This window comes from Pristiophorus japonicus, chromosome 7, assembly GCF_044704955.1.
Source record: "Pristiophorus japonicus isolate sPriJap1 chromosome 7, sPriJap1.hap1, whole genome shotgun sequence".
In the NCBI taxonomy this organism is placed as follows: domain Eukaryota; kingdom Metazoa; phylum Chordata; class Chondrichthyes; family Pristiophoridae; genus Pristiophorus; species Pristiophorus japonicus.
The window spans coordinates 149,589,785-149,610,998 of NC_091983.1; positions in this window are offsets into that span (position 1 = coordinate 149,589,785).

Below are 21,214 nucleotides of genomic sequence, written 5' to 3' on the forward strand. Positions count from 1 at the left end.
TGCAGATGGTGCATGTTAACCGTTTCTCCACCATAAGCCGATACTTTACAGTGTTTTCTACTTCATCAACACAGGACCAGACAACTGAATGTTTCTCTAGGCTCAATTCTTCAGGTCCAGGAGGAGTCCACTTAATGATCAGGCAGTTCTGCTTTCCACTCATGGGGTTTTATTCCCATAAGGCCAAGCAGCAGAGAAAGTGCTCTACATTCTGAAGCATGCCATATTATGGCAAGAAATGATTTTCAAATGTGATGCAACTGCAGATTTTCCAAATAAAACAAAATCCATACATTAGCAAGGCACAAGGAGGAGAGTAGGTGGTGTGCTGAGACCTGTGAGTCAACTTCAGGTTTTAGCCTTTCTTTCATTTTTGGCAGATGTTTTGGAACCATATTTAAGATTTTAGGGTACAAAGAGTGGCACAAAATCATGTCACTGGCTAAGCATAGGACTGGGAGGGAGGAATTGGAGATATTTCTTTTACTGATGTCCAGGGGTGCAAATGGCTAAGGGGCTTGGAAAATAATGTGTTGGAATCTCCCATAAGTAGGTGAACTTACTATAAGCATTCTCGTTATTGGCATCACTCTTACCTGAGTCAGTTGGCTGTGACTGGAATCATTCCAAGACTTTAACACATAATCTAGGCTAACACTCCAGTGCAGTAGTGAAGGAATAAAAACATAGAAACATAGAAAATAGGTGCCTTCGAGCCTGCACCGCCATTCAATGAGTTCATGGCTGAACATGCAACTTCAGAACCCCATTCCTGCTTTCTCGCCATACCCCTTGATCCCCTTAGTAGTAAGGACTACATCTAACTCCTTTTTGAATATATTTAGTGAATTGGCCTCAACAATTTTCTGTGGTAGAGAATTCCACAGGTTCACCACTCTCTGGGTGAAGAAGTTTCTCCTCATCTCAGTCCTAAATGGCTTACCCCTTATCCTTAGACTGTGACCCCTGGTTCTGGACTTCCCCAACATTGGGAACATTCTTCCTGCATCTAACCTGTCTAAACCCGTCAGAATTTTAAATGTTTCTATGAGATCCCCTCTCATTCTTCTGAACTCCAGTGAATACAAGCCCAGTTGATCCAGTCTTTCTTGATATGTCAGTCCCGCCATCCCGGGAATCAGTCTGGTGAACCTTCGCTGCACTCCCTCAATAGCAAGAATGTCCCTCCTCAAGTTAGGAGACCAAAACTGTACACAATACTCCAGGTGTGGCCTCACCAAGGCCCTGTACAACTGTAGTAACACCTCCCTGCCCCTGTACTCAAATCCCCGCGCTATGAAGGCCAACATGCTATTTGCGTTCTTAACCGCCTGCTGTACCTGCATGCCAAACTTCAATGACTGATGTACCATGACACCCAGGTCTCGTTGCACCTCCCCTTTTCCTAATCTGTCACCATTCAGATAATAGTCTGTCTCTCTGTTTTTACCACCAAAGTGAATAACCTCACATTTATCCACATTATACTTCATCTGCCATGCATTTGCCTACTCACCTAACCTATCCAAGTCGCTCTGCAGCCTCATAGCATCCTCCTCGCAGCTCACACTGCCACCCAACTTAGTGTCATCCGCAAATTTGGAGATACTACATTTAATCCCTTCATCTAAATCATTAATGTACAGTGTAAACAGCTGGGGCCCCAGCACAGAACCTTGCGGTACCCCACTAGTCACTGCCTGCCATTCTGAAAAGTCCCCATTTACTCCGACTCTTTGCTTCCTGTCAATGCTGCATTAATGGAGGAACCATCTATTGGACTTAAAAGATTCCATGGAATCAATCAAAGAAGAACAGGAGTTCTCCTGGTGGCCAACAATCTTTGTTGTACTCCCTTCCTTATAAGACCTTGATTGATGTCTCTGATGTTGATAGGGAACTGATTTAATGCTGAAAAAAACTGCAGATGCTGGAAATCTGAAACAAAAATAGAAAATGCTGGAAACACTCAGAAAGTCAGTCAACGACTTTTCACAGATACTGACTACTCTGCGTGTTTCCATCATTTTGATTTAATGCTGCAGTTGCCTTATGGAGTTGCGACTGGCGGCAACCCTGATTTCAGATCAGCCGTGATCTAATTAAATAGCTCAAGGGGCCAAATAGCCTACTCCTGCTCCTATTTCTTATGCTCTTATGTTCGCTGGCAGCAGTGTAAATAAGGTGGCATTACTGCCTCTGGAGGAGCAGAGACCTGCCTGAAGAATTGGTTTCCCCTCGTGCCTTCAGAGGCTGTAGCACCAGAACAGCAATATAAACAACCACCATTTTCTCCTGCTGTGAACCAGCTATGAGCTGGCTTGTACTCAGCCTACTTGCACAGGCCAAAGACATACTATTCCCATTACATATGAATTGTTCCTTGCCGTCAAGAAATATCTGGTGCCTGGGAAAGCAAGTCAAAATTTGTGACTTTAAACAACTTTTTCACAAGCACGGCAGTTTGTTATGGCTGATGCTGTGGAATCCATCTTGCAATGTAAAAGGGACAGATTCCAGAGCACCGCTACATAAACACTTGAACAACACACAGTTCTATAATGTGACATATAAAGTACCTCATTAATAATATCCTACGCCTTTATAATGCCCATTCTGTGTGGCTCTCATTGATAGAGAACCCATATTAAAAAAAAATCTTTTATAACACTTTTGCCTGGCTCTCAAAGACAGTATTACATGGGGGCTGTATAGCATTTAGGTGTGATTGAAATGCCTCCTGGATGGCGTTAACCTATATTTTCATTTGCACTGCTGTTTTTATTGTTTGTGCAATCAATAAAATGTCTCATCTGTGCAGCATTCTGTGAACGAAGTACACAGGAAAACAGACGCAGTTCAATGAATACTCTAATATATTTTTTAAATGACATTCAATAACACCCTTAAGAACTATTTTACTGAACATTATTTACTACAAATTATATGTAGCATTTATAGAATCCCACATTTGAGATTTTAAGGCTGAACTGGTACCTGTTCCTACTAGATTTAAAAAAAATAATGATCAGCTCTATGGCAGCAGCTCGGAGAGGAACAGATGGCCTGAAGTCACGTCCCAGAAACTGCATCCCTCAATTAAACAGGGGACGCCTTTATATTTGCATTAGATTTAATAGAAAAATAACGCAAATTGAAAACTCTGCAAAACAATTCTCTCACCAGACTTGCAAATATTTTCCCAGCTTCCAGATCTCTGAAAAATTGCAGTTTTGAAATTTTATTTGTGTGAATAAAGATTAATATATACATCGTTTTCAATTCAATTGGCACCAGGCAGTGTGGATCTTGATAATGAGCAAAAGTTTTCTGTCTCCTTGATTTAAAGCATTAAGGCCGGTTTGAATGAGAGTTGATGGTCAATAGCAAAGGAATTTACAAGTCTAGATAGTGTAGTGGATTTGCACAATATCCTTTTACCCTTGGACAGTAGGTCTGAATCCAGTTTAACTTGGAAAAATGTAAGTCTTTGTTTCGATGGCAGTAAGATGTTTGATATGAAATGAGTTTTGGAAGTCTCAGCTCAGTCGAAGACAACAGATCAAAATTCTCCAGAACTTAGATCAAATTGTGCATGTCATTTAGGCCATGTGATCTCCTGGACCACTTTCGATCGCATAATGGGGTCAGAGAGAAAGTTTCAAGAGTATTTTTTTCTTTACTGACCCTGGGTATTTTCTCTGGTCTGTGCCTTTCCCAGGAGATTACATGCCTTTGGGCATGGTGAGGGGGGAGTGTGTAGGATATGTCTAGTCGTGATGCTCAACTATCGAGAGTTGTGGGTCAGGCTCGTTGGACCAGTTGGTCTTTTCCTGCTTATTAATTTCATATGCTCCTCTGTCATGAAAGTGTAAAGGCAGTTGATGTAGATAATTGAAATTCACACAATGGGGGCCATTTGGACTTTGAGTGATAGTGTAAAATGGGCGATATCGATTTGGCCGCCCTTTGTACATCTCTTCCAATTTTTATTTCCATTGAAGTCAATGAACTGATGTCACCCATTTTACACCATCATCCAAAGTCAATAATGATCCCCGATGGGTGCTCGTTTGAAGTGATGGTTAAAACACCTTGCTGAGCAGAGCAGAACAGAAAAAAGAAATTGCTCTGCATTTGCCTTGTGCTTTACTGGAAGTACTTGGTGCTGAAGCTGGCTGTCATAAAGAATAAAGTGGACAAAATTGCCCCACACCCCGTTTGGGGGCGGTAACCTTCTGAGCCCAGGACTTTTACCGCCCGGGTCGGAAGTCCCGCCTCCGGCGTACAATTGAGCTTTGCGCCACTCGAAAAAGGCGGAGCACTCTCTCAGGCGCTCCGTCTCATTGGAGTGGCACTCCCAGGGTATCAGTGCAACGCGGAACAGGTCAGCGCTATGCGGAAGCTCCACGTAGCGCTAACGCGCTACAATGCCCCTCCCCTTCAGTTAAAGGGGAGGGCTGCTGTGTACTGTGCAGGCCCTTTGGTGGCAGCCACTGGGCCACCAGGGCTGCACTTGACCGGGCCAGTGGCCCGACACCCAAAAGGGAGTACCGGGCTACATGATGGCGGCCTGTTCGAAGCGAGGGCCATCATTGTGGGCCGACTGAAGACACAATGGCCACTTGGGGCGCCCCGAGGTACAAATCATGTAGAGGAGCTGAGGAGTGGAATCCCAGTGCACCGGGGGTTGGGGGGGATGGGGGCTGCGGTTAAGAGAGAAAGGGGAAAAAGACTGAAAAGGGAGAGATGAAATCCTGAGAGCAGCAGTTTGTGAGAATGAAAAGTGGGTAGTGGAAAAAGTCCAAGTCCCAAGGGGGAAGAGAAGAAAATTGGGAACTGGAAAAAAAGGGTAGGAAGAGAGGACAGTGGAAAGCCTGAGAACAGCACTTACGAGGAAGGAGAGAAAAAACAAAGAATGGTGCTGACTGGGAGGGTGAGTTTTGGGGGGGGGTGGGGGGAGCCTGAGGGTGGCAGTGGGATGGGGTGAAGAAGAAAATGTTCAAGCAGTGCTGCAGAGGAAGTGGAGGTTGGGTGTGCCAAAGCTAGCTGGTAGAAGGAGAGTGGCAACATGTATTGAGAGGTTAGTGGGAGAGACTGCCTGTCTGAAGTGTAGAGGAATAGGAGGGGATAGTGATCATTGAGGTAGCATTTGGGAATTTGATGGCCCAATTCATCTGTTCAAAACTTTTAATGTTAATTTTGAGACGAATACTAACCAGAATACACCTTTTATAATGTAAAGTTCTAAATTTTCTGGGAGAGGAGGCTCTCAACTCCCTCTAGAAACACATCAACAGTTGACACAGGATGCAGCATTTGGAAGGAGTGTGTGTGGTTATAACTTAGTTGCCACAGTCCTTATTGTTATGATGTCTTAAATGTTTTTAAAATTATTTGTTGCTGGATGGCTAGATAACTCAGGATTGGAAACCATGGGATCATGGGACCAATGTTTGACACGGTTTACTTACCCTTCTCAGTTAGATAAAATGAGTACCACATTTAAACATATGCAGGAAGAACAGGAGGTTGTCGAAGAATACAAAAATTGTGCAAGGGTTGTCACGAGTACTGTCTTTGGAAACTGCTGGATGTTGGTAATAGAAACAGAGATGGACATCACCTCATACTAGCCAATGTTGATGAGAAGACTTTCTCTCTCTCTCTCTCTCTCTGTCTCTCTTTTTCTCTCTCCCTCTCTCGCCTCCTCTTTCCCTTTCCCCCTCATTTGGCACTCTTTATTAAGTATGCATATGCCTAAAAACCAATAGTGCTCCATTACAAAAGTAATCCATTGGTTATGAAGTGCTTTGGGATATCCTGAGGATGTGATAGGCACTATATAAATGCAAATCTTTCTTGCGTCTCCTTGTGCCATCAGGATAAGAGGGCAGACAGGTGACTTCTGAGCTTCTGTCCAGTTTTATGACTGGGCATTTTGGGAGGGAGTATAAACACATTTGAAGCTGATTTTCCTTTCACTTTGTCATCCCTCTCTGTGGGGATGTGGCTGGCTCAGATCAGTAACACTAGGTAGCAAATTGCAGCTGGCACAGCATGTTGGAGCTCCAACACACTACACCACCATATCACTGCTGAAGAGAATGCCTCTGAAAATAAGAAATGCAAGCTTTAAAAATGTTATTTAAAGGGAGTTACAAGCACAGTAGGTGCTTTAATATGCTCTTGTTTAACACATAGATCATCTCCCATCTTTCTCCAGGGATAACAGGCCATCATTTTGAAAACCCCTGAACTGGGGATGAAGTATTATATTCAAAGGGATGACTCACACCACCTATTAATTTTTTCACAGTGCATCAGAGAAGCAAGTATGATAATTTAGCTCTGCAAAGAAAATAACTGCTGTGACTACTTCAGACAAATATTGCAGACAACAGGTTTGGTTTAATTTTCATAAACCACCAGAAAATGGCATAGTAACAATACCATTGGAAGAACAAAAAATATTCCCAAATACAATATTATCTTGCGCATAAACATATGGGCCCTGAAACTGCAGTCGGCAGCATGACTAAGGAGTGCACCGCTGACCTCTAAACGAAATCCACACTTACCTGGTGCAAGGCTCTGAACAAAAACTTGCTCGGAAATGCTGTCGAGGTCTGCGGAGCATCGTGGCCCATGGATCCCAGGGGCCTACAGTGTGCGTAAGTGGCCCTGGGATCACGTGGGACAATGCTACTGTCACTCAGCCAATTAGCAAACAGTAATCTCCGATGTCCGACATCAATCAAATTTTAAATTAAACGGTGTGAATATTTATTTGACAAGGGCAGTACTTGTCTTTAAAAAGTACAGGAAATAATGGAAGATTCTGCAAGATTAGAAAAAAAGATCTCATCCCTCAAACCGAGCATTTACAGCTGGCTGGTAGGTGCTTTTACGTGTTCGTTTTTATTTTTTGGCCCTGAAATTGCAAATTTCTCATTCTCCACCCCCAGCTCCACTTACGCAGTGCAAACTGGCTCCTGCGCCATCCATAAAATTTTTATGTAATTAGTGTGCAATTAGCCCAACTTGGCACCAGCACGTTGATTCCAATGGACAACTGAAACATGCAACGTAGCCTGTGCACTGTCGGAATTGACACACAAGTTTGAGAGTTGAAATCCCGAACTTGCGGCCAGTTTCAAAGGTGCTATGACAGCGTACTCTGAGATTACACCATCATACCAACCACAATTCTGGCCCATGGAACATGTTTCCCCCAACACGTGTGCAATAATAATATTTATCACATAGAGAATATCAATAATGCATATCATATATATTTTGAACTTTCCACTTGAGAGTAAGAATTAATTTAACTTGCCAGCTGAATATGGAATACTATGAGCCCGACTTTACAAACATTGCAACTTTTATTATTTTCCAGTTATAATGTACAATGGATTTGCATCTGCAATCTATTGTTCGTCCTGAAAACCCATCTCTTTCCAAATCATATCAAAAATGAGTACAAATGTCATTTGAGAACCTCTAGAGATGTTTCCTTGAAAATCTGGTGCATCTGCATCTTGATGAGCTATTTTTAAACATTTTTCATACAAATCAGATGGGGCAAAAACATTTCCATCATTTTTTTGTTGTTGTTGTTGTCCTAAAGCAGTTGATATTAATGGATAATGAACTTCATACACTTATAATGCTCATAGATTGTATTGCTCTTCATTATAGTGAAAATTGCTCTGCAATGTAATTGTAATATAATTTACACCATTTCTGCCACTTTGAGTAAATCTGCCAATTTTCTTACACTGTCTCCTAGAACTGGCATCTGTTGGTATGTGATGGCAGCAAGATTGAAAATGTGTAGTGTTATAATCTCTGTCTCCACTGATGATCATCTTGCTCGAAGACACCCATGAAAAATATTGTAAACAGTAGGGAGTCCCTGGAAATGGTGTGCAGCCTTCTGACTAAAGACTGCAGTTTGGAAAAATGTTGTTTGTTGATGAGACCTATATTTTCTCAGTGTGTGAAACATTAGCAGCGTAAGCACCATACCACAGCACCATGAACACCTCGCAGCTGAATGGGTTTCAGTGGAACACCTTATTTTCTGACATCAATGCTTTGTCTTAGATTTTGGTAGTTGTGCTGTTATAAGGCTATTCAACTGAGCTGCTTATTATAGTTTATATCATATGTTAATACCCCCAAAGAATGCATGCTGTGTGATTTAGATAGCATTAGTTTAGCATCTTCTCCTTCCCTCCTCCGGGGACATTTTTGCACCTGATTTTCACAAAAATCTGTCAGAACAGCTTTGGATTTGCATTACTAACATGTTTTTGCATGCGTGCTCTGATTGGTTCTTGTGATATTTCAATGATTGTTCTGAATTTGTCAAACTCAGGACCCTTCGACTGAAAATATAGACCATGTGAAAATCAAATTGTCCTTCTTTCCCTTCATCCTTTGTGTCTATTAAAACTCAGTGCAGTTGTATAGGAAGGGGTGTAGTTCTTTGTTCGTGGGGAATATATAGGTCCGAGAATTGGATTAGTTGAGATAAGAGTTAATGAGCAGCTAAGGGGTTAAATTGAAGACTTTTAGGTCACAACTACAGTGATGCCAAAACAGGCTGATTGTAGTTGTATTTGTTGCTCAGAGCCCAGGACATTGAGCTCTTGCTGCAGTGCTCCATCTCACCCTCAATAAGCTCCCTGCTGGAGTGGAGCTAATCTACAGAACAAACGGGAAATTATTCAGCCTCCGTCGCCTCCAGTCCAGATCCAAGGTTGTCCCATCCTCTCTCATTGAATTACAGTATGCAAACGACGCTTGCATTTGTGCACACTCGGAGGTCGAACTCCAAACCATTGTCAACACCTTCACCAAAGCGTACAAGAGTATGGGCCTTATATTAAACATCCATAAGACAAAGGTTTTCTACCAACCTGCCCCCACCACACAATACTTCCCACCGATTATCAAGATGCATGATGATGCCTTGGACAACGTAAACCATTTTCCATACCTTGAGAGCCTACTCTCAACAAGGGTAGACCTTGATGACGAAGTCCAACGCTGCTTTCAGTGTGCCAGTGCAGCCTTCGGTCACCTGAGGAAGAGAGTGTTAAAGACCAGGATCTCAAACCCGGCACCGAGCTCATGGTCCACAGAGCAGTGGTGATACCCGCCCTCCTAGATTCTTCAGAGACATGGATTATTTACAGCAGGCACCTCACTCAAAGCGCTGGAGAAGTACCACCAACGCTGCCTCCGCAAGATCCTGCAAATCCATTGGTAGGATAGGCGCACCAACATCAGTGTTCTCGCTCAGACCAACATCCCCAGCATCGAAGCATTGACAATGCTCGATCAGCTCCGATGGATGGGCCACATCGTCCGCATGCCTGATACTAGACTCCCAAAACAAACGCTCTACTCAGAGTTCCGACATAGCAAGAGAGCCCCAAGTGGGCAGAGGAAATGCTTCAAGGACACCCTCAAATCTTCCTTGAAAAAGTGCAACATCCCCACCAACACCTTGGATTCCCTGGCCCAAGACCGCTCAAAGTGGAGGAGAAGCATCCAGGAAGGCGCCGAACACCTTGAGTCTCTGCGCCAGGAGCACACGGAAGCTAAGCGCAAACAGCGGAAGGAGCGCACGACAACCCAAGCACTCCACCCACCCGGCCCTTCAACCACCACCTGCCTTATCTGTGACAGAGACTGTAGATCCCGCATTGGTCTCATCAGTCATTTGAGAACTCATATTAGTGTGGACGCAAGTCATCCTCGACTCCGAGGGACTGCCTAAGAAGAAGATTTGTTTTTGTATTAAAATCTTTATTGAGACAAATACATACTAAATAACATCTCAAATCATAATCCAGTACAAAGCAACCGTTGAACATCTAACTTGGTAGAGCAAAAAAATAACATCCCACAAACAAATCCCTGATTTCTGGCAACTGAGAAGCAATCAATCTGCTTCCAAAACTTAGACCAAAGTTTTTGGGGAGTCACACCTAAGCACCAGTAAGGCCAATAATTATCAATATCTAAATAGTATAGAAGGGCCAGATATTTAGACACTATTATGTATATACCCTAAACATTTCTCAACAGAAATTTCTTTCTGATCAAGAGGAGACAGTGCAATCTGACATTAGATGTGCAGGTATGCAGATATTGTGCGTTGAGTCAAAAGTTATCCAGGTAATGTCTATGTTACGAGTCTGGTCTTTGGTGTCAGTTATGGCTCAGTTGGTAGCACTCACACCTCTAAATCAGAATGTTGCCAGTTCAAGTCCCACTCCAGAGACTTGAGCACAAAATCTAGGTTGACACTTCAAGTATTCAGTACAGTACTGAGGGAGCGCTGCACTGTTGGAGGTCCCATCTTTAAGACGAGATGTTAAACATAGGTCTGCCCTCTCAGTTGGATGTAACTCCCTGTTAAAACAATTACTCTCTCACCCTGGCCATTCCCCCTGGTATAGCCCTGATCTTCACTCCATTAAGTCCAATGGACGCAGACTTGAACGGATATGGCGGAAAATTGGTTTAACCATTCACCGCCAGATCTGGCTGGACCACATAAAGCAGTATCAGGTCTTGCTCTCAACTGCCAAAATTGCTCACTATTCCAGAATCATTCTGGAATGCAAAAATAAACCCTGGCTTCTATTCTCCACTGCAAACCGACTTTTTAAATCCCTCTCCCCAGTCTCTGTCCTCACCTCCGACAAAAAGTGTGAAGAACTCCAGGACTTCTTTGTCTCTAAGATTGAGACCTTCCAATCAGCTGCCTCTGCCACTTCCCTTCCTTTCCCTAACTCACCGGGCCAAACTTCTTCGAAGCATCCCCCCTACCCTAGCCCTGACCTCACATCTTTCTCCAGATTCTCTCCGATCTTCCCTCATGATTCTGTGCCTCAATGCGAGGAGTATTCGGAATAAGGTGGACGAATTAACTGCGCAGATAGCTGTTAACGGGTATGATGCAATTGGCATCATGGAGACATGGCTCCAGGGTGACCAAGGCTGGGAACTCAACATCCAGGGGTATTCAACATTTATGAAGGATAGACAGAAAGGAAAAGGAGGCGGGGTGGCATTGCTGGTTAAAGAGGAAATTAATTCAATAGTAAGAAAGGACATTAGCTTGGATGATGTGGAATCGGTATGGGTGGAGCTACAGAATACCAAGGGGCAGAAAACGCTAGTGAGAGTTATGTACAGACCACCAAACAGTAGTAGTAAGGTTGGGGACAGCATCCAACAAGAAATTAGGGATGCATGCAATAAAGGTACAGCAGTTATCATGGGTGACTTTAATCTACATATTGATTGGGCTAACCAAACTGGTAGAAATGCGGTGGAGGAGGATTTCCTGGAGTGTATTGGGGATGGTTTTCTCGACCAATATGTCGAGGAACCAACTAGGGAGCTGGCCATCCTAGACTGAGTGATGTGTAATGAGAAAGGACTAATTAGCAATCTTGTTGTGCGAGGCCCCTTGGGGAAGAGTGACCATAGCATGGTAGAATTCTTTATTAAGATGGAGAGTGACACAGTTAATTCAGAAACTAGGGTCCTGAACTTAAGGAAAGGTAACTTCGATGGTTTGAGGCATGAATTGGCTAGAATAGACTGGCAAATGATACTTAAAGGATTGATTGTGGATAGGCAATGGCAAACATTTAAAGATCACATGGATGAACTTCAGCAATTATACATCCCTATCTGGAGTAAAAATAAAACGGGAAAAGCGGCTCAACCATGGCTAACAAGGGAAATTAAGGATAGTGTTAAATCCAAGGAAGAGGCATATAAATTGGCCAGAAAAAGCAACAAACCTGAGGACTGGGAGAAATTTAGAATTCAGCAGAGGAGGACAAAGGGTTTAATTAAGGGAGGGAAATAGAGTATGAGAAGTAGCTTGCCAGGAACATAAAAACTGACTGCAAAAGCTTCTATAGATATGTGAAGAGAAAAAGATTAGTGAAGACAAACGTAAGTCCCTTGCAGTCAGATTCAGCTGAATTTATAATGGGGAACAAAGAAATGGCAGACCAATTGAATAAATACTTTGATTCTGTCTTCACGAAGGAAGACACAAATAACCTTCTGGTAGTACTAGGGGACTGAGTGTCCAGTGAGAAGGAGGAACTGAAGGATATCCTTATTAGGTGTGAAATTGTATTAGGGAAATTGATGGGATTGAAGACCGATAAATCCCCGGGGCCTGATAGTCTGTATCCCAGAGTACTTAAGGAAGTGGCCCTAGAAATAGTGGATGCATTGGTGATCATTTTCCAACAGTCTATCGATTCTGGATCAGTTCCTATAGAGTGGACGGTAGCTAATATAACACCACTTTTTAAAAAGGGAGGGAGAGAGAAAGCGGGTAATTATAGACCGGTTAGCCTGACATCAGTAGTGGGGAAAATGGTGGAATCAATTATTAAAGATGAAATAGCAGCGCATTTGGAAAGCAGTGACAAGATCAGACCAAGTCAGCACGGATTTATGAAGGGGAAATCATGCTTGACAAATCTTCTTGAATTTTTTGAGGATGTAACTAGCAGAGTGGACAAGGGAGAACCAGTGGTTGTGGTGTATTTGGACTTTCAAAAGGCTTTTGACAAGGTCCCACACAAGAGATTGGTGTGCAAAATCAAAGCACATGGTATTGGGGGTAATATACTGACGTGGATAGAGAACTAGTTGGCAGACAGGAAGCAGAGAGTCGGGATAAATGGGTTCTTTTCAGAATGGCAGGCAGTGACTAGTGGGGTGCCGCAGGGCTCAGTGCTGGGACCCCAGCTCTTTACAATATACATCAATGATTTGGATGAAGGAATTGAGTGTAATATCTCCAAGTTTGCAGATGACACTAAACTGGATGGCGGTGTGAACTGTGAGGGGGACGCTAGGAGGCTGCAGGGTGACTTACAAGTTAGGTGAGTGGGCAAATGCATGGCAGATGCAGTATAATGTGGATAAATGTGAGGTTATCCATTTTGGGGACAAAAACGCGAAGACAGAATATTATCTGAATGGCGGCAGATTAGGAAAAGGGGAGTTGCAGCGAGACCTGGGTGTCATGGTTCATTAGTCATTGAAAGTTGGCATACAGGTACAGCAGGCGGTGAAGAAGGCAAATGGTATGTTGGCCTTCATAGCTAGGGGATTTGAGTATAGGAGCAGGGATGTCTTACTGCAGTTGTACAGGGCCTTGGTGAGGCCTCACCTGGAATATTATATTCAGTTTTGGTCTCCTAATCTGAGGAAGGACGTTCTTGCTATTGAGGGAGTGCAGCGAAGGTTCACCAGACTGATTCCCGGGATGGCAGGACTGACATATGAGGAGAGACTGGATCAACTGGGCCTTTATACATTGGAATTTAGAAGGATGAGAGGGGATCTCATAGAAACATATAAGATTCTGACGGGACGGGACAGGTAAGATGCGGGTAGAATGTTCCCGATGTTGGGAAAGTCCAGAACCAGGGGACACAGTCTTAGGATAAGGGGTAGGCCATTTAGAACTGAGATGAGGAGAAACTTCTTCACTCAGAGAGTTGTTAACCTGTGGAATTCCCTGCCGCAGAGAGTTGTTGATGCCAGTTCATTGGATATATTCAAGAGGGAGTTAGATATGGACCTTATAGCTAAGGGGATCAAGGGGTATGGAGAGAAAGCACAAAAGGTGTACCGAGGGAATGATCAGCCATGATCTTATTGAATGGTGGTGTAGGCTCGAAGGGCCGAATGGCCTACTCCTGCACCTATTTTCTATGTTTCTATCCTGACTATGAGACCCACTTCCTGCTTCCTTGACCCTATTCCCACCAAACTACTGAGGACCCAACTTCCTTTTCTGGCTCCCATGTTAGCTGACATTATTATCGGTTCTCTCTCCTCAGGTACTGTCCCCCTATCCCTCAAATCTGCCGTCATCACCCCTCTCCTCAAAAAACCAAATCTTGACTCCTCCGTCTTTGCAAACTACCGTCCCATCTCTAACCTCCCTTTCCTCTCCAAAGTCCTTAAACGTGTTGTCGCCTCCCAAATCCGTGCCCATATTTCCTGCAATACCATGTTTGAATTCCTCCAATCGGTTTCTGCCTCTGCCACAGAACTGCTCTCATCAAATTCACAATTGACATCCTTTGTGACTGCGACAAAGGCAAACTATCCCTCCTCCTCCTTCTTAACTTGTGTCCAGCCTTTGACATGGTTGACCACTCTATCCTTCTCCAACACCTCTGGGTGGCACTGCACTCGCCTGGTTTCATTCTTATCTATCTAATCATACCCATCCCCGTACCGTTACCTCTGGTCTCCCCCAAGGATCTATCCTTGGTCCCCTCCTATTTCTCATCTACATGTTGTCCCTTGGCGACATCATCCAAAAACACAGCATCAGTTTCCACATGTACGCTGATGACAGCCAGCTCTACCTCACTACCACTTCTCTCGACCCCCTCCACGGTCTCTAAATGGTCAGACTGTCTGTTCGGCATGTAGATCTGGATGAGCAGAAATGTTCTCAATTGAATATTGGGAAGACTGAAGCTATTGTTTTCGGTCCCCGCCACAAACTCCGTTCCTAGCCATTGACTCCATCCCTCTCCCCAACTCCTGTCTGAGGCTGAACCAGACTGTGCACAACCTTGGTGTCATATTTGACCCTGAAATGAGCTTTCAACCACATATCTGCAACATAGCTAAGACCTCATATTTCCACCTCTGTAACATCGCCCGTCTTCATTCTTGCCTCAGCTTATCCACTGCTGAGGCCCTCATTCATGCGTTTGTTACCTCTCGACTCAACTATTCCAACACACTCCTCGCTGGCCTCCCACATTCTATCCTACGTAAATTAGAGGTGATCCAAATCTCAGCTGCTCATGTCCTAACTCACACCAAGTCCCACTCACCCATCACCCCTGTGCTCACTGACCTATATTGGCTTCCGGTTAAGCAACACCTCGATTTCAAAATTCTCATCCTTATTTTCAAATCCCTCCATGGCCTCACCCCTCCCTATCTCTGTAATCTCCTCCAGCCCCACAACCCCTCGAGATGTCTGCGCTCCTCTAATCCTGCCCTCTTGAGCATCCCTGATTATAATCGCTCAACCATTGGTGGCCGAGCCTTCTGTTGCCTCGGCCATAAGCTGTAGAATTCCCTGCCTAAACCTCTCCGCCTTGCTACTTCTCTTTCCTCCTTCAAGACGCTCCTTAAAACATATCTCTTTGACCAAGCTTTTGGTCTCCTGCCCTAATTTCTACTTATGTGACTTGGTGTCAAAATTTTTAACTCATAATACTCCTGTGAAGCATCTTGGGACATATCACTACGTTAAAGGCGTTATATAAATACAACTTGTTGTATATGATCCCATGGCACTATTTCATAGAAGAGCAGGGGAGTTCTGGTGCTCTGGACAATATTTATCCTTCAGCCAATATTACTAAAACAGATTATCTTATCGTTATCACATTGTTGTGTACAAATTGGACATCCTGAGGCCAAGAAAGGTGCTATGCAAATGCAAGTCTTTCTTTTTTTTAAGAACATGAATGCGGCGATCTGCTATTCTTTTGTATTCTAACCGCATCCCCACCAGAAAAAAGAATAAGTCTATACCATATGCTGTATCATAAGGATTCTCATTAATTACCTTTAGCACTAGGGTTGTCGGAAATATTATTTTTATAAATATCCATTGAAATGCATTTCTGCCGTATACTTCAAGTTGCTAAGGAAATTTAGTGTTCATTGAATTAAAGCGTGGCATGAGATGGGAATGGAGTACTACAACTCTTTTGATTGGAGAAAATAAACATTAACTCAAGTGCCCCCTGATTTGGGGGACACTCCAAACACTTTCAAACAAGTGCCCTTTTTTTGTTTTTTTTTGTGGTTTTTTATTTTGGTTTTTTTGTGGGGTTTTTTTGTGGCACTAAAAGCATAAAATCACAAGTGCCCCCTATAAAAGGGGAGGGGGACACTAAAACCGGCAATTAAAACAAATTAAACTTTTAAAACTGGAGTACTACAACTCTTTTGGGGGGGATACAAAATAAACATTAGATCGAGTGCCTCCCGATCTGGGGGACACTCCAGACACTTATCACTGCCCTCTTTTTTTTTTATTTTTTTTGGGGTTTTTTTGTGAGGTTTTTTTGATTTTTTTGGGGGGCATTAAAATTATATATTTTACAAGTGCCCCCTATAAAAGGGGAGGGGGACACTAAAACCGGCAATTAAAACAAATTAAACTTTTAAAACTGGAGTACTACAACTCTTTTAGGGAGTACAAAATAAACATTAGATCGAGTGCCCCCCGATCTGGGGGACACTCCAGACACTTATACCTGCCCTCTTTTTTTTGTTTTTTTTTGTGTTTTTTTTTTCCTTTTGTGATTTTTTTTTTGGGCATTAAAATCATATAATTTACAAGTGCCCCCTATAAAAGGGGAGGGGGACACTAAAACCCGGCAATTAAAACAAATTAAACTTTAAAACAAATAAAATCAAATTAAAATTTGGTTGCCGAGGATGATGATGCACTCCAGTCCCTCTGGCGCCCACCTCTCGCGGAAGGCCGCGAGCGTACCGGTGGACACCGCATGCTCCATTTCTAAGGACACCCCAGCCCGGATGTATGCGCGGAAGAGAGGCAGGCAGTCAGGCTGAATGACCCCCTCGATCGCCCGCTGCCTGGACCGGCTGATGGCACCCTTGGCCATGCCCAGGAGCAGTCCTACGAGGAGGCCATCGGACCTACCCGCTCCCCTCCGCACAGGATCAGGAGTGTGGGACTGAAGTGCAACCAGAAATTGAGGAGCAGCCCCTTTAAATAATGGAACAGGGGCTGCAACCTCGTACATTCGATAAAAACGTGGAACACGGACTCTTCCAGACCGCAGAAATTGCAGGCGGCCTGGGAGCCCATGAACCGACTTAAAAATTTATTGCACGGGACTGCTCCGTGCACCACCCTCCAGGTCAAGTCCCCGATAAATAGTGGGAGGACTCCCGCGTAGAGTGCACTCCATCGGGGACCCCCGCCTCCTCCGGACGGCAAGATGGTACGCCATGGCGTGTCCGGACGGCAGACGAGGATGGCAAGGTTGAGAGTGTGCCTGGAGTACTACAACTCTTTTAAAGTAAACAAAACAAACATTAGATCAAGTGCCCCCCGATCTGGGGGACACTACAAACATTTCCCAAGGCCCTTTTTTTTTTGTTTTTTTTTTGTATTTTTGTCGTTTTTTTTGGTGTTTTTTTTTGGGCTCTAAAACCATAATTTACAAGTGCCCCCTATAAAAGGGGAGGGGGGACACTAAAACCGCCATTTAAAACAAATTAAACTTTAAAACATATAAAATCAAATTAAAATTTGGTTGCCGGGGGTGACAATGCATTCCAGTCCCTCTGGTGCCCACCTCTCGCAGAAGGCCGCGAGCGTACCAGTGGACACCGCATGCTCCATCTCCAAGGACACCCTGGCATGGATGTACGCACGGAAGAGAAGCAGGCAGTCAGGCTGAACGACCCCCTCGATCGCCCGCTGCCTGGACTGGCTGATGGCACCCTTGGCCGTGACCAGGAGCAGTCCTACGAGGAAGTCCTACCCGCTTCCCTCCGCATAGGGTGCCCAAAGATCAGGAGTGTGGGACTGAAGTGCAACCAGAATTTCAGGAGCAGCCCCTTTAAATATTGGAACAGGGGCTGAAACCTCGCACATTCAGTAAAAACATGGAACACGGACTCCTCCAGACCGCAGAAATTGCAGGCGGCCTGGGAGCCCGTGAACCGGCTTAAAAACTTATTGCACGGGACTGCTCCATGCACCACCTTCCAGGCCAAGTCCCCGATAAATAATGGGAGGACTCCCGCGTAGAGTGCACTCCATCGGGGACCCCCGCCTCCTCTGGACGGCAAGATGGTACGCCATGGCATGTCCGGACGGCAGACGAGGATGGCAAGGTTGAGAGTGTGCCTGGAGTACTACAACTCTTTTGGGGGGGGGAACAAAATAAACATTAGATCAGGTGCTGGAGTACTACAAAACTCTTTTAGAGTCTACCTGCAAAAACATAAAACATTAAACCATGCCACCCGACCTGGGTGACACACCAGACATTTACAAGGCCCTTTTTTCCTTTTTTTGGTTTTTTTTTTGTGTTTTTCATTTTTTGTTGTTGTTTTTTTTTGGGCACTAAAATCACAATTTTCCCAGTGCCCCCTATAAAAGGGAAGGGGACACTAAAAGCACCAGCAATTAAAACAAATTAAACTTTAAAACGTAAAATCAAATTAAAACTTGGTTGCCGGGCGTGATGATGCACTCCAGTCCCTCCGGTGCCCACCTCTTGCTGGAGTACTACATATTCTACCAGCTTCTGCCAGCTGAAATCAATCAAAGGGCAAGGAGTTCACTTAATCCATATTTTCTGAATATGAAATTGCATTTCAAGAGTGCAGTATTGTGTCCACTGCTCACACTCAAGCTCTAATTGATTTCTTTTAAAGCAAAAAAGAAAGATGATATTTATTGTTATGTATCCAATAAAAATTTTAATACAAATATAAATTTTGTAAAGCTAATGACCAGCTTTGAAATGAAAGTCATGTCGGCTATTTGGAGGTAGAATCTCTGTAAGAAAGCTCATTTGTTTTGTACCAAGGTAAATTATTACCCTGATTTGTGCCTCACTATTTCTCCAGTTCCTCTGCTCTGCTCCTCTTGCTGCAAGGACAGGGTAATCGTGGCTGCATCCTCAGTGAAAACTACTAGTGCTGCTCTGTGCATTTTTGCAGCCATGCGCGTGATATCCCAGAACCGCACGTGTGCATCCGATTCCCTTCTGCACATGCGCACTGTTTACCGAAGCTGCACATGTGCAGTACCCAACAGTTGCAGCCTGCACCGTGAGACAGCTCTGTAAGGAGACGGCCACTGGAACAGTTGATGGCCGGTGGGAGCGGGGAGGTGTGTAAGAGGAAGGATCAAAAGGGGCAAGAGAGAGGGAATAGGAGGGGGAGAGAAAGGAGGGGAAAGAGAGGAGAGGGAGAAAAAGAGGGATTTGGAGGGTGGAGAGCGAGAGGAGAGCGGAGGAGAGAGAAAGGAGATTGGAGTGGGAGAAAGAGACGGAATCAGCAGGGGGGAAAGGGAGGAGGTCGGAGGGGGAAGAGAGAGAACTAGAGAGAATCGGAGAGGGGGGAAGGGAGATCGGAGTGTGGAGAGAGAGGAGGTCACAGGTGGAGAGAGAGAGAGGAGGGGGTGAGAGAAGGGGAATCGAAGGGGGAGAGAGAGGAGGGGGAGAAAGAGAGAGAAAGGCGGGCGAGAGAGAGTGAATCAGAGGGGGGAGAGGGAAGAGTTCGAAGGGGGGGGGACAGTGAGGAGATCAGAGGGGGAAGAGAGAGGATATTGGAGGGGGAGAGGGAGAGAATAGATTGGAGGGTGGAGAGAGAGGGGATCGGAGGGGAGAGAGGATCAAAGGGCCGAGAAAGGTTCAGGGGGCAGACAGAGAGAGAGTGAGAGAGAGGGAGAGGGAATTGGAAGGGGGATTAACCAGGATTAAAGCACTGGCAATTTTGTTCCCATTCAAGATGAATGTGCTTTGTTTCTGCAATGCTTTTCCATCTAGTGGTCCAACCATAAATTGGAAAAAAGTTGAGGCATGCAAGTTTGAGTGACAGATAAGACAATATGGGCACACAAGTTTTCAAGTTTCTGAATAGGAATATTACTTGAGCTACCTGTCTGCCTGAAAAAAAAAACCAAATAGCATAAAGCACAAAAAGGCAATAATTATTTTCTTGAGATCTGCTATCCTGGGCAATACAGGGAAGATAATCATTGTTCAAAATATGACTTGCAGAAATCTGGGTATGCTACAGAAAATAATGTTATCCATGTTGCCAGCCTAAAATGTAGTTAATGCAAATAAAAAATTTTAATGTGGGATTTGCTAATTATTACATTTATAGAATGTTATAGAATGTAACAGAGAGGATAGATAAAGGAACGCAGTGGATGTGGTTTATATGGATTTTGAAAAAGCGTTTGATAACGTACCACATAAACGAATTATGGCAATGATAATGGCATGTGGAATTAAGGGGGATGTGGCCACATTGATAGAAAGATAGCTGGAGGACAGAAAGAAAAGATTAGGGGTAACAGAATGTTTATCAGAATGAAAATGTGTGTTGAGTACTTGTTCCTTGGTGGTTCATATTGGGGGCCATACTTATTTACTATATGCATAAGTCACGTGGATAGGAATTGCAGGAACAGTATCGAAATTTGACCCCAAACTGGGAATATGGCAAATTGTGATGAAGGTTGTCAATGATTAGCAAAATAGGAGCAGAAGTAGCATGTGCAATTCAATGTAGGAAAATGTGAAATAATATAGTTTGGAAGAACGGAGAAAACAAATAGATAGTAAATGGGTAAGACTTAAAATAGAGCAGAGGACCTTAGTATGCAAGTCATTAAAGATGACAGCATTACTGGACAAGGCTGTAAAAAGTCAAACTGAATCTTGGTTTTATATCTAGAGGCCTGTAATACAAGGAGATAATATTGAACGTGTACAAGACCTTAGGCCACAGTTGGTGTATTATATGCAGTTTATGGGTACCACATTATCGGAAGGATATAAAAGCAATGGAAAAGGTGCAGTGTAAAAAAAGAGGGATGAAGGGGTTACAGTTATGAAGCAAGACATGAGACTTTAGGGATTTTTCACTGCAGCTCAGCTGATCTGATGGTAGTTTTCAAGATTATCAAAGGTGGTAGAAGTTTCCAACATTTGGCTCAATGACCTAGAAATTGGGAGGAAGAGGCAACCAAAATGGACCCAAGCAGGAGCTGGCAACAGTCTTCAGCATGGTATTGGAGCCGGCAGGAGCACAATTGCTCCTACAGGCTCCACATTCTGGTAAGTATTTTTTTTAACAAACTTAACATTTTGGAGACGACTTCCTGTGGTTCTTTTAAGGACCTCTGTTTATGTCGCATGTAGATCATGGTGTCCTGAATGTAGCTAGCCTGGCAGATCAATGTTCCATACAGGGTCTCAAACAGGTCCCTTATTTGCATATACAAAGGGCCTAAAGCCTGTCTCAGATGTAAGCCTAGGATGCCTCTTTATCTGCCTTTACCGACGTGGCAGATTGTGCTTGTGCATGCCTCATG